The sequence below is a fragment of the Delphinus delphis genome, chromosome 3, assembly GCF_949987515.2.
Source record: "Delphinus delphis chromosome 3, mDelDel1.2, whole genome shotgun sequence".
Classification (NCBI taxonomy): Eukaryota; Metazoa; Chordata; class Mammalia; order Artiodactyla; family Delphinidae; genus Delphinus; species Delphinus delphis.
Window position 1 is genome coordinate 41,236,106 of NC_082685.1, and position 12,815 is coordinate 41,248,920.

At 40.3% G+C, this 12,815-nt stretch overlaps 1 protein-coding gene across 1 annotated transcript in view; it reads right to left on the bottom strand.

Moving 5' to 3' along the window:
* Nucleotides 1-12,815, bottom strand: part of SGCD (sarcoglycan delta) — a 1,599,257-nt gene that overhangs the window by 103,920 nt on the left and 1,482,522 nt on the right. The window lies entirely within an intron of this gene.

Here is a 12,815-nt window from a genome sequence, read left to right on the forward strand (position 1 = left end):
GCACGGTCTGACTCATGTCTCTCATAAACTATTAACAGTCACCCAACTGGAAGTGTTTTGAAAACCAGCAGCTGAAATTCTGTTACTGCAGCATGGGGCACAAATCACATAACACATACAACATCTAAGAAATGGGTTAGACGGTGGAGAATACTGTAAGACTGTAAGGTATTTGCCTAAGGACGATTAGGCCAAAGTTTTTCAGTAAATCAAGTTTTACACGATAATCTTGAAAACTTAGAACACTATGAGGGATCATTGGAAGTTCAGTGCTTCTACAATTTGAGTATTAACATTGATCCCCAACCCAATCTAGACATTTAGCTCTTGACTTTGCTATATAAGCTTTTATCTTTACAACTTGTCAACATCAGCTGAACCTTTCCAGCCGTAAAGATTGTGATTATCTAATTTGTCTGCTCCCAAAGTGTCTTCAAATCATTTAAGCCTCAGTTTATCACAGACAATTGCACTGGATATTTGTTTTTCAATTAAACTTAGCCAGGCATTATCCTGAAGTAAAGGTGTTTATTTTTATATGCTCAGTGTGCTTCTTTGATGCTGTAAGAAGGGATGGAATAATATCTTGCATTCATGTGTGAATTTCTAGAATCCTCCTGCATTGGTATACTGTCTAGAAATCCTCTACTAACCACTGTTATTCCAAATCCAGGTTTATCCCGACATACTAATGACTCTAGGAGAATGAAGTGATTTCCTGACTTTTGTAGCAACTATGGAAATATTTAATCTTTCTGATATGAGTAATAGACCACTGTAAGTAAAATCAGAATTTTTTTTCTGCCTTAACATCATATATGGTCACTAAAAGAATATTCTGGTGAATAATAACTATTATTCTCAGCTAACATTTTTGAGTGACTACCACATTGCTGGATACCATCATAGATATATCTCATTTATTCCCTGCAACAACCCCATAAAACTGACAGTTCCAGTTGGCACAGAGACACTCCACGTGGGGACTTTTAAGATCATTTTCTGCCCGTAGACACTTTTACTTTCCAAGATCCTAAATCACATCATTTCAAACATACAGGTACCTTTCAAAATGTACCCATAGCCCCGTTAAATACATTTTTTTGGTGTAAATTTCATAAGAATGTTCACTGTTTTATTAAGTATATATTATTTATTTTGCTCTAGTGATTGAAACTTTACTGTGTTCTCGATAAGTGTGATGCTTAATTGTACGTGTCAACTTGACAGGATCAAAAGGTGCCCAGATATCTCTGGCTAAACATTATTTCTGGATGTGTCTGTGAGGGTGTTTCCAGTTGAGATTAGCATTTGAATAGGTGCGCTGAATAAAGCAGTTTGCTCTCTCCAATGTAAGCGGGCATCATCCTATCAGATGAGGGCCTGAATACAACAAAAAAGTGGAGGGAGGAAGTATTCCGCCCTTCCTGCCTCACCCTGTGAGCTGGGACATTGATCTTTCCTGCTGTCCATGGTCCTGGTTCTCAGGCCTGCAGACCCACACTGGAATCAACACCATTGACTCCCCTTGTTTTCAGGCATTTGGACTCAGACTAAATTACACCACTGGCCTTCCTAAGTCCCCATTTCACAGACAGCTGAGTGTGGGATTTCTCAGCCTCTATAATTGTGTGAGCCAATTTCTTACAATAAATCTTTCTCTGTATAGACCTTATTGGTTCGGTTTCTCTGGAGAACTCTGACTAATACAGTAACTGAGTAAGAATGGGGTGGATTACAAATTATACTGTAGCTTTTGTTACATATGTATTACATTTGGTTTTGAAGAATATCCATTTCCCCTCTCCAACATTTTTGGGATCCTTTGAGGAGCACCTAGGTCAAAGGCACTGTGGAGGCTGCCAAGTGGATAAAACAGGCTTGCCGAAGTCACAGGACAGGGACTGACACATCGGAAGGTGGCTCTAAGCTGTGTGAAACCCAAGACCATGCCCTCAGCCATCTCCCAGTGCCATCTTGTCTGTCACTGAACAACTCCCATCTGCTGCTACTGTAGTTAACAGGGACTTCTCTTTGACATTCTTAGAGATGCTTAGTTCTTAGCCATTTGAGCTCTATTTAAAAATATCTATATCTACATATTTAAAGGAACAATTATATATCTCAATAAGGAGAGGAGAGCTATTTCTGTTTATTTACATTGTCTCTACTCTCTAGTGTCAGCTCAAATCTCCTCTTCCTCTACCGAGAATTCCATGAAAGCTGCAACAGAAAGAGCATTACCTCTTTCCAAATCAGCTGTAATTGTCTGACTCACCCAAATGACAATGAGTATTGCCCATGGACAGCTTTCATTATTTGAATTGTTTCTAGAATGCTGTAACACTTAATGTTTCACCTCTTTCTCATGCCCGCTCTTTCCATCATTTTGTAAGATCTCTGAAGTCAAAGAAGATCTATTTTGCAACTCTGGTGACTGTACCAAGTAGGTGCACACAGTAAGACATAGATTACACTCATTCAGAACAGTTGTCCAAAAATGAGGAATGACCGGCTGTTATGAAGAATGAACCTCAAAAGCTCGGGCCATTTTCTTTATCCCATCCAAACTCTGTACGGAGCCTGTTTCTTTATTTGTCAGATACTATGAGAAAACTTCATCTGTTACTTTACTTCTTACTTCTGGCTATACTAGGCTCAAGAGGGAACGGCTCCACTGCAGCTGGGGGTGCTGAGCTCTGCCACCCTTTGAAAGCAAGGCCAAGGGGGAAAAAGGGTGACAATAAAGTCATCCAGCACATTACAGATGCTCACTATCTGTGTTTGTGGAAAGAACATGGTCTCCTTTGAACACCTGAGCTTGGATCCTCAGCTCTCTGACCTGCAAGCGCGTTTGCTGTGCGCTTGGCTCCTAGCTCCTGGCTAGGAGTGCGTCTCGCTCTCTGTCCTATCCTCGTTGTCTAGCACGGTGCAGGCACTCAACAAATACTTGTAAGATGACTACGTACGCTCATTAGGCACTGAGCACACACTAATTGGGATTTACCTCGCAGACATTCATCTTATCTCTTCAACTAGATCGTAAGCTCTGTGTGGGCAGGGGCAAGGTCTTATATAGAATATAACCAGATTTGACTTCAGGTTCCCAAGACTCCTCCTGGACTCAATTCAACTAGTACTACCACTTCTATGGGAGTACTAATTTACTGCTATAAAATTCCTCATACCTCACATATTAAATGAATGTCTAAAATCACACCCCGGTGCATTTTAACTATACCACTAACATAAAGGAGTATGCTTATAAAGGAATGCTATTGGGGCTGAAGAGAAATATCTCTTTAAAGTAGAATAAGATCAGAAGGCTTGTGTTCTCTTTCCCAGACCAAGGAACCTGCTTAACCTACAGATAAGAGAACTGGGGCTAAAGACGTGTGGGGCTCATGGTCCTATGGCCAGTGGGCACTAGAGCTGAGATTCACATCCAGGCATCTGACTAAAGAACCCACATTTAGACCCAGCGCCCTAATGCCTTGTTTTCTCAGCCAGGCCAATGTGGCACTCATTAAATGGCAAGCAAGCAAAATCCAGAGGGGATGGGCTCTGACAGGTGGAGGAGATGGGTAACTGACAGGCTCTGGTGGTGGATGAAAGTGAAGGGCAAGACGCTCATGCTCCTTTAGCTTCCATCGTCCAACCAGATGCCCTTTGAATGTTTTTTTGCTGGACTTCGGCCACAGGGGTCCACATGTCCCATACATACTGGAGGACAGACTCATGCATGTGACTTCTCAGGGGAACTTATCAAAATCTCTCAGTAGCTGAGTGACCTTGGGCATGAATCTCTCTGACACTCAGCTTCCTTCTCTGAAAAGAAGAGATATGAGTAGTACCCTCATCTCCCAGGGATTTTGAAGACTAAATGAGATCTCTGGTACACAGTAATCATCAAATGACAATTAATAAAATACTACTGCTAGTACTAAAATGTTCATGAACCCTATTCTTTCTTCCTCTTATTTGGGTCCTCTATGACTCTTAAAAAATAACATTTTAAAAGCACTTACTACAAAGTAGAAACTATTGAAACTGTCTTCATTTGATCATGAAAATAACCCTGTGAGGAAGGGACTATTAATTTCTGTTATTACGGTTGTGGAGTGTGAGATTCAGAGAAGTCAAGAAACTTTTCTATGGTCACACAGTGAAGAGGGGGAGCCAGAATTTGAACTCTAGCATTTCAGCTCTGAAACTGATGCCCTTGACCCTACTCTAGACCCTCATTCAGCTACTTGTTCATCTTTTTATGAAACATGAACAAATACCCATGTTTATAGCCTCAGGTAACAGCTGCTAAATCCCCTATCACTCCTCTTCTAAAAACTATTCCCACGTACAATGAAATGAGATATTAATACATTTCAAAAAGACCATTTCTTTCCAAGTCCTAACAGATTTCTGATTTCCACACCATTTTTCACTTTCCCAAAAGCTGCAGAGTGGACAGTCATTCATCAGGATGAATTCCCCCATCCCATCCTCTATCCATTCTTAGATAATAAATTATTCTCAATTTTATTATTTCAAAAAGGTTTCTATTAAAGCCATGCCTACTGATTCCTTCTTTTAACACAATATAATTTACTGGCAATAAATGTTCATAAACAGTTTGTGTGAAAAAATCCATAAAGCCATTTCAGCTTTAAGTTCCATTTAATGTCCCTCAGAAATGATTTCATCAATGTGTTTCCATTAGCTGGTTCTCTGCCCAGTAACTTAATTCCACACAATCAATCAGGAACTTATAAAGCATGTGACAGGATCTTTCTAAAGTGTTTTGAATCATCATAAAGATCAGCTCAATGGCTCTTTTTTCCGACTAGCACAGGTAGGAAGTAAACTCGTCAAAAAATCTCTAATGCACTTTGTTGCCATAGTAATAAAAAAGGCAGTTTCTCCTCTCCAGAAAGTATGCTCAAGTTCAGAGGTCAGTTTGGTCATGCTTTTCCCTCAGAGTGTCCTGGATGTCAAGAGCCCTGAAATCCAGTCATATCTCTGTGATGTTGGGCAAATCACATAACTCTCTCTGGCCCTTGACTTCCTTCACTGTAAAATGAGGGATGGGATGAGAAGTGTCAGAGCTAAAGTGTTTTCTCCCCAGATTTAAAATTTCATAAGGTAACAATCTAATCTAAACAGAAGATTATCTTTAGCCACCTCCAATCCCTGCCAGGAAAACAGAGCAACCCTGGGATATCAAAGCAAAATGTTAAAAATGTTCTCAGTGTTTAAGGAAGAAGCAAATTAAAGCAGACAGACCTTTGTCCAATTCAAACTACAATTAATTGGTAGAAATAATCACCAGAAAATAAACCTCATAAGCGATAAAATGGTGAAGAACAAAATTTACTGCAGATGAGAATAACTAAAAAAAACCAAAAACCTGTTTGTAACTCTTTATGATCTGGGGAAATTCAATTTTATAAAAATAAGAAACATTAAAGTGCCTAAATCTGTACCTGTTGAAAATAGCCATGGACTAAATACTGGAAGAAAAATTTAGATATGCAAATTATGATACAGGAAAATTGGACTCCAGAGAAACATAAGACACAAAAGAAAAAATTACCATGATAGAAGTTATAATTAGTAACATTGGAGTTTAAGAAAGTTATGATAAATCAAATCTTTTTAGTACACAGAAAAGAACTACTCTTACAGACACTAATTTCAAGAAAAGCTTTTAAAAAGGGCAGACATGGTTTAAGACTACTGTTTAGAAAATTGATGAAGGAATTAAACTAGCTTAATGGAGTTTGCTCTGGTAAATTATTTCTAGACATACATTCATTAACATGGGCATAATTATGATTAATGCTTTTGTATAAATGAAAATAGACTAAAAATCATCTTTGGGTTAAAACCATGGAGCTAAAATGTTTAATAGGTTCCATATGTGAGTTAAAATATCTGATGACCATTGTTTGAAGTCAACGTTCTAAATTTTCCAATTCTTGTTGCTTGGGTAGATATATCCTGAATGACAGTCCTTAATAACAACCATATTTTATTTGATAAGATAAGGTTCTATTTTCATACCAATATTAGATTATAAAACAGAGAAAGGATGTCAATCTAAAAAATGGTGATAAGAAAATGGGAGAAGGAAGCACATGGAAGCAACCTAAGTGCCCATCGACAGATGAATGGATAAAGAAGATGTGGCACATATATACAATGGAATATTACTCAGCCATAAAAAGAAATGAAATTGAGTTATTTGTAGTGAGGTGGATGGACCTAGGGTCTGTCATACAGAGTGAAGTAAGTCAGAAAGAGAAAAACAAATACCGTATGCTAACACACATATATGGAATCTTAAAAAAAAAAAAACTGGTTCTGAAGAACCTAGGGGCAGGACAGGAATAAAGACGCAGATGTACAGAATGGACTTGAGGACACGGGGAGGGGGAAGGGTAAGCTGCGACAAAGTGAGAGAGTGGCATGGACATATATACACTACCTAATGTAAAATAAATAGCTAGTGGGAAGCAGCCACATAGCACAGGGAGATCAGCTTGGTGCTTTGTGACCACCTTGAGGGGTGGGATAGGGAGGGTGGGAGGGAGACACAAGAGGGAGGGGATATGGGGATATATGTATATGTATAGCTGATTCACTTTGTTATACAGCAGAAACTAACACAACAATGTAAAGCAATTATACTTCAATAAAGATGTTAAAGAAAAGAAAATGGGAGAAGGAGTGATTCAATTTCCTGAAATATCAGAGAACTGGGAAACCAAAGACCTGATTTTTAGTGCTGATTTTGCATAAGCTTATGGCTGACTGTTGGCCATTTGCCCTCAGGTCTTATTTCCCCATTTGTTGTACAAAGCGGGGGTGGGGATTAGATGGTCCATGAGGCCACCTCCAGCCCTGATGTTTTAGGAACCTCCAGATAACCTGGTTGGATGAACCCAACGGACCAGGAGAGGAGCATGGTAGGTTTGATAAACCCAAAGTTAAATGTATTTAACAAATACGTATAGAGTAGGGGACTGTAGAGGTGAACCAGAGAGAGACGGAGCTTATAGACCAGTAGAATGTAGTACTCTCCAGTAGGTACACTGGCTAGTTCAAAGAATCAGTAATGAAATAAACTCAGAAATAACATACAATAGTGACAAATGGTGATACAGACTTGAAAGGAAAATCAAACATGTCTTTGAAAGTATAATACTTGGGGTCATAGATTGGTCTGTCAGGTATGTTTCCCTGAAAAAGTGAAGTTTTCCTGATATTTGTTAAGTGATTAGGAACAACCTAGTTAAGAGGGGGAAGGAACGGTAGAAGAGATTATGCAAAGGTGGCAGGGTTGGGAAGCTGAGGTCAATAAAGAAGATTGGTGTGGCCAGACCATATTTAGCAAGGGTGAGCATTGTGGGATGAGACTGGAGAGGTGGGTTGGCCCAGGTAATGCAGAGCCAAGGTGAAGGTTTTTCTTTCTTTTGGCCGTGCCACACGGCATGCGGGATCTTAGTTCCCTCACCAGGGATCAAACCCACGCTCCCTGCAGTGGAAGAACGGAGTCTTACCCACTGGACTGCCAGGGAAGTCCCACAGTGAGGGTATTAAGCAGACCCGAGCAAACTGGCATTTTTCAAAGATTACTGTGGCGGTATGTTATGGTCTGCATATTTGTGTCCCCCTAAAAGTCACATGCTCCAACTGTAACCTTCACCAGAAGTAAAACATGCTGGTGCCCTGATCTCAGACCTCCCAGTCTCCAGAAGAGTGAAAAATAAATGTCTGCTGTTTAAGCTACCCAGTCTGTGGTATCTGTTACAGCAGCCTGAGCTGTCTGAGACACTGTATTGTGGAAAAGACACTTGAAGAGGGCAAAGATAAATGAGGCGAAGCAGAGGAGACATGATGACAGCTTGGACTAAAGAACTGGCAGCCAGGACAGAGAAGTGCAGGTGGGTTAGGAAATATGTTAAGAGGAAAACCAATGGGATCTAGTGATGTGCTGGACAAGAGGGAGACAGAGAATGACCACAGGGCCCATGGGAAGATCTGAAATTGAGGTCAAGGCCAAGTGATTAATACCCAAAGCCAGCTGTGCCCATGGCAACCTTACACTTCTCCAACAAAATCTAGCTTCTTTGACATTTTAATTTCAATTGAAATTGCCTTTACTTAATACAAGAAGCCGCTATGAATCCAGCTCTATTTTTCCTGTGAAGGTACAGGCAACATGACAAAGAAAAGTTTTAAGTCTCTCACAGTGTTTACAAGCATTTTTAAAAAACACTATGAAGAATGTAATAATTCTATGAATAATGAACATTGTCTTCTGTGAAAGATAATTTTCTGGTTACTCCAATGTTTCAGCTGAACACAGTTCATATGCTAGAAATGATTAAGCTTAGTGAGGAAGGCAAGTCAAAAGCCAACAAGACAGGCTGAAAGCTGGGCCTCTTGTGTCAAACTGTTAGCCAAGTTGTGAATGCAAGGGAAAAATTATTGAAGGAAATTAAAAATGGTACTCTAATGAACACGCGAATGATAAGAAAGTCAAACAGACTTATTGGTGATATGGAGAAAGTTCTAGTGTTCTGGAGAGAAGACCAAAGCAGTCCCAACATTCCCTGAAACCAAAGACTAATCCAGAGCAATTCTCTTCAATTCTATGAAGGCTGAGAGAGGTGATGAAGTTGGAGAAGAAAAGTTTGAAGCTAGCAGAGGTTGGTTCATGAGGTTTAAGGAAAGAAGCCATCTCCACAACGTAGAAGTGCAAGGTGGCGCAGCAAGTGCTGATGTAGAAACTGCAGCAAGTTATCCAGAAGATCTAGCTAGATAATTCACGAAGGTGGCTACATTAGATGACAGATTTTCAGTGTAAATGAAACAAGCCTTATATTGGAAGATGCCATCTAGGACTTTCACAGCTAGAGAGGAGAAGTCAACGCCTGACTTCAAAGCTTAAAGGACAGGCTGACTCTCTTAGGGGTTAATGCAGCTGGTGACTTTAAGCTGAAGCCAATGCTCATTTCTCATTCTTGAAATTTTAGGGTCCTTAAGAATTTTGCTAAATCTACCCTGCCTGTGTTCTATAAATGGAACAACAAAGCCTGGATGACAGTATATCTGTTTACAACATGGTGTACTGAATATTTTAAGTTCACTGGTGAGACTTACTCCTTTCAAAATATTACTGCTTATTGACAATGCACCTGGTCACCCAAGAGCTCTGATGAAGATGTACAAGGAGATTTATCTTGTTTTCATGGCTGCTAACACAACATCCCTTCTGTGGCCCCTGGAACGAGGATTAATTTTGACTTTCAAGTCTTATCACTTAAGAAATACATTTCATAAGACTATAGCTGCCATAGATAGTGATTCCTCTGATGGATCTGAGCAAAGTAAATTGAAAACCACTGGAAATAATTTACATTCTAGATGCCATTAAGAACATTCATGGTTCATGGGAAGAGGTCAAAATATCAGTATTAACAGGAATTTGGAAGAAGTTGATTCTAACTCTCACGGATGAAGGGTTCAAGACATCAGTGGAGGGAGTCACTGCAGATGTAGAGGAAATATTAAGAGAACCAGAATTAGAAGTAGAGCTGGAAGACGTGACTAAATTGCTGCAATCTCATGATAAAACTTTAATGGATGAAGAGTTGCTTCCTATGGATGAGCAAAGAAAGTGGTTTCTTGAGATGGGATCTGCTCCTGGTGAAGATGCTGTTAAAATGACAACAGAGGATTTAGAATATTACATAAACTTAGGTGATAAAGCAGCAGCAGGATTTTAGAGGACTGACCCCAATTTTGAAAGAGTTCTACTGTGGATAATATGCTATCAAACAGCACTGCATGCTACAGAGAAATCCTTCATGAAAGGAAGAGTCCATTGATGAGGCAAACTTCATTGTTGTCTTATTTGAAGAAATTGCCTCGGCCATGCCAGCCTTCAGCCACCACCACCCCAATGAGTCAGAGGGTCTTGCCTCAATGTTGATGGCTACTATCAGCAAAAAGATTATGACTCAGTGAAGGCTCAGATGATGGTCAGCATTTTTTTTTAGCAATAAAGTATTATTTAAATTTAGGTAAGTATACTGTTTTTTGTTGACATAGTAATGCTATTGCACACTTAATACACTACAGTATCCTGTAAACATAACTTTTATATGCACTGGGAAACAAACAAATTCGTGTGACTTCCTTTATAGCAAGATTCGCTTTATTGTGGTGGTTTGGAACGGAAACCATACTACCTCCAAGGTGTGCCGGTACACCCTGTAGAATGCATTATAGGAGGTCAAGAGCAAATGCGTAGAAATCAGAAGACTATTTCAGTAGGTCATGTGAGAAATGATGATGGCCTAGAGTAAAGAACTTATGGTGAAAAAAATGGGAAGGATGAACTTGAGAGTGATTGAGGTGGTAGGATTAAAAGAACTCAGTGATATGAGGGGTGGATGAGTAAGAGATGTCCAGGTTTTGGTTGCAGGGGGGGGACAAGTTTAATTTCGGCTCTGTTGAATTTAAGGTATCTATGGAGTCCCCAGATTAAGATGCTTATGGAGGCAACTGGATGTACAGGTATATTGCTCAAGGTAGAGTTCTAAACCACTGGTATATAAACTTAAAATCACTGGGATACAGACGATCATCGAAACCAAGAGAATATGTGAAATTATCCAAGAAATGGTTACAGTGATGTCAATAGACAGCCAAGGTCAGAATTTTAAGGGATTCCAACATTTAAAGTTTGGGTATGGGAGGATGAGACATCAAAGGAAACTGAAAAGAAGAGGCTAGAGAGACAGAAAGAAGACCAGAAATGGTGTAACATAGGAAGTCAGGAGTGACAAGTATTCCAAGAAGGTGGGAGGAGTTACGTACGTGCTTAATTGGTACTTAGAGTTAAGAAGAGGAATTTAAATGTCCATGGAATCTAGCAACATGGGGGTCATTTACATCATAGGAGCCATTCTATGAAGAGCTGGAGGTGGACTCCTGGGCAGAGGAGAAAGTGGGATGTGGAGAAATGGTTACAGCAAGAGTTCCCACTTGGTGACAAGAGAAGTATAGTTAAGACACCTGAGTATTAGATATTGGATATTAGATACTGAAGACCCAGCTATGGTTAGTAACCAAAATTGATAGGGGTACCAGTCTGCTCAATGGCAGATCTATCTATCTATCTATCTATCTATTATTATGTATTAATAAAGATGATGTCGATGACAATGATAGAAGGCCAGAATGACAAAAAAAATCTTTGAATAATCTGAATCTTAACAATGGAGAAGAAGAAAATAAGACGTGTTTCCTTTCAAGTACTCTAACAGTGTAACTGAACCGACCATACCATCAGGGTGCACACTTTAAATAATTGTGTAGAATGTGAAACCGCAGCGCAATTTAAGATTCACGTACAGAAATATTCTGGCAAGATATGAAGAGACAAGTAGTTTAATTAAACAAACTCTACTCTAGAAAGCAACAGACCAGAGCTCATGCCTGGTGTATCATTAAGCCCAAACTGGAAAAAATAAAAGGGAGCAGCCAAGCAGCAAGCAACCTCGTTTCAGTTTCTTATGACGACATTATTTTTGATAGTAAATAAAACCACACAATAAAACAAATAATCTCAACTCACTGGTTTTGTATTACATTGATGGAACACCAGAATAAGGCAACCTCTGAGTTAGGACAGTACATGGACAACAGGGCCTCAGCCACAGGCTGAGAAGCCTTCTTGACATGAAATGCAGAGCTGGGCATGAGAGAGACTCCTTGGCTCTCAGAAACGAGGTACTGTGTGTCCCATGAATGGGATGAATGTGGCACTCCACTCACAGTCACCTCCAGGTCTCTGTGGGACCGGCAGCCACAATCAGGCCAACAGTGAGGGGAGAAAGGGAGAGAACGGATATGAACTGTGTGACCAAGTGAAGGAAAGCCTGCCCTTCCACTTGGAAATAAGGGTAAGAAGGGAGACTTGAACACACTGCTTCCTCTGTCCAGATCTCAGTTCTCAATTGTCTCTCACAGTGTGAGACCAATCACGACTCAGAGAGTCAGCGGATGCCTGTGAGACCTAGGAAAACAACATGTACATGATTTTAAGGGTTTCCTGGTCATTGAAAAAGAAGTAGAACACTTTGTTCCTGTTGCCAAGTGGGTTGGGGGTGACGCTTTCCTATGGAGAAGGGAATTGAAACATTAACTGAGGACCATGAAGAAACACTGTCTAAAAATAATTGGAGAAACAGAGTCATTTTCAGGCGAGAGGATGAGGACTTGAAAAGCAAAACCAGGAAATTGAAATCTTTTTTTTTTTTTTTTTTTTTTTTTTTTTTTGCGGTACGCGGGCCTCTCACTGTTGTGGCCTCTCCCGTTGCGCAGCACAGGCTCCGGACGCGCAGGCTCAGCGGCCACGGCTCACGGGCCCAGCCGCTCCGCGGCATGTGGGATCCTCCCGGACCGGGGCACGAACCCGTGTCCCCTGCATCGGCAGGCGGACTCTCAACCACTGCGCCACCAGGGAAGCCCAGGAAGTTGAAATCTTAATGAAAGTGCTGAACGTCTGAGAGCATTAAAACACTAGACTGATTAAACTTCAGAATACAATCTTACTATGAAAGCAAGCCTCAAAATGGACACACTATACAGGTGACTCACATGGTAATTTTGACTGTGTGACTTTGACCCATCCACTGACTTTATCACTACTATGGCCAGCGTGTTACTTTATCAACATCCACTTTCCCCTGCCAACAAAATATCAGTATTTCATGGAAGCAAAATGCCCAGCTAAATAATCA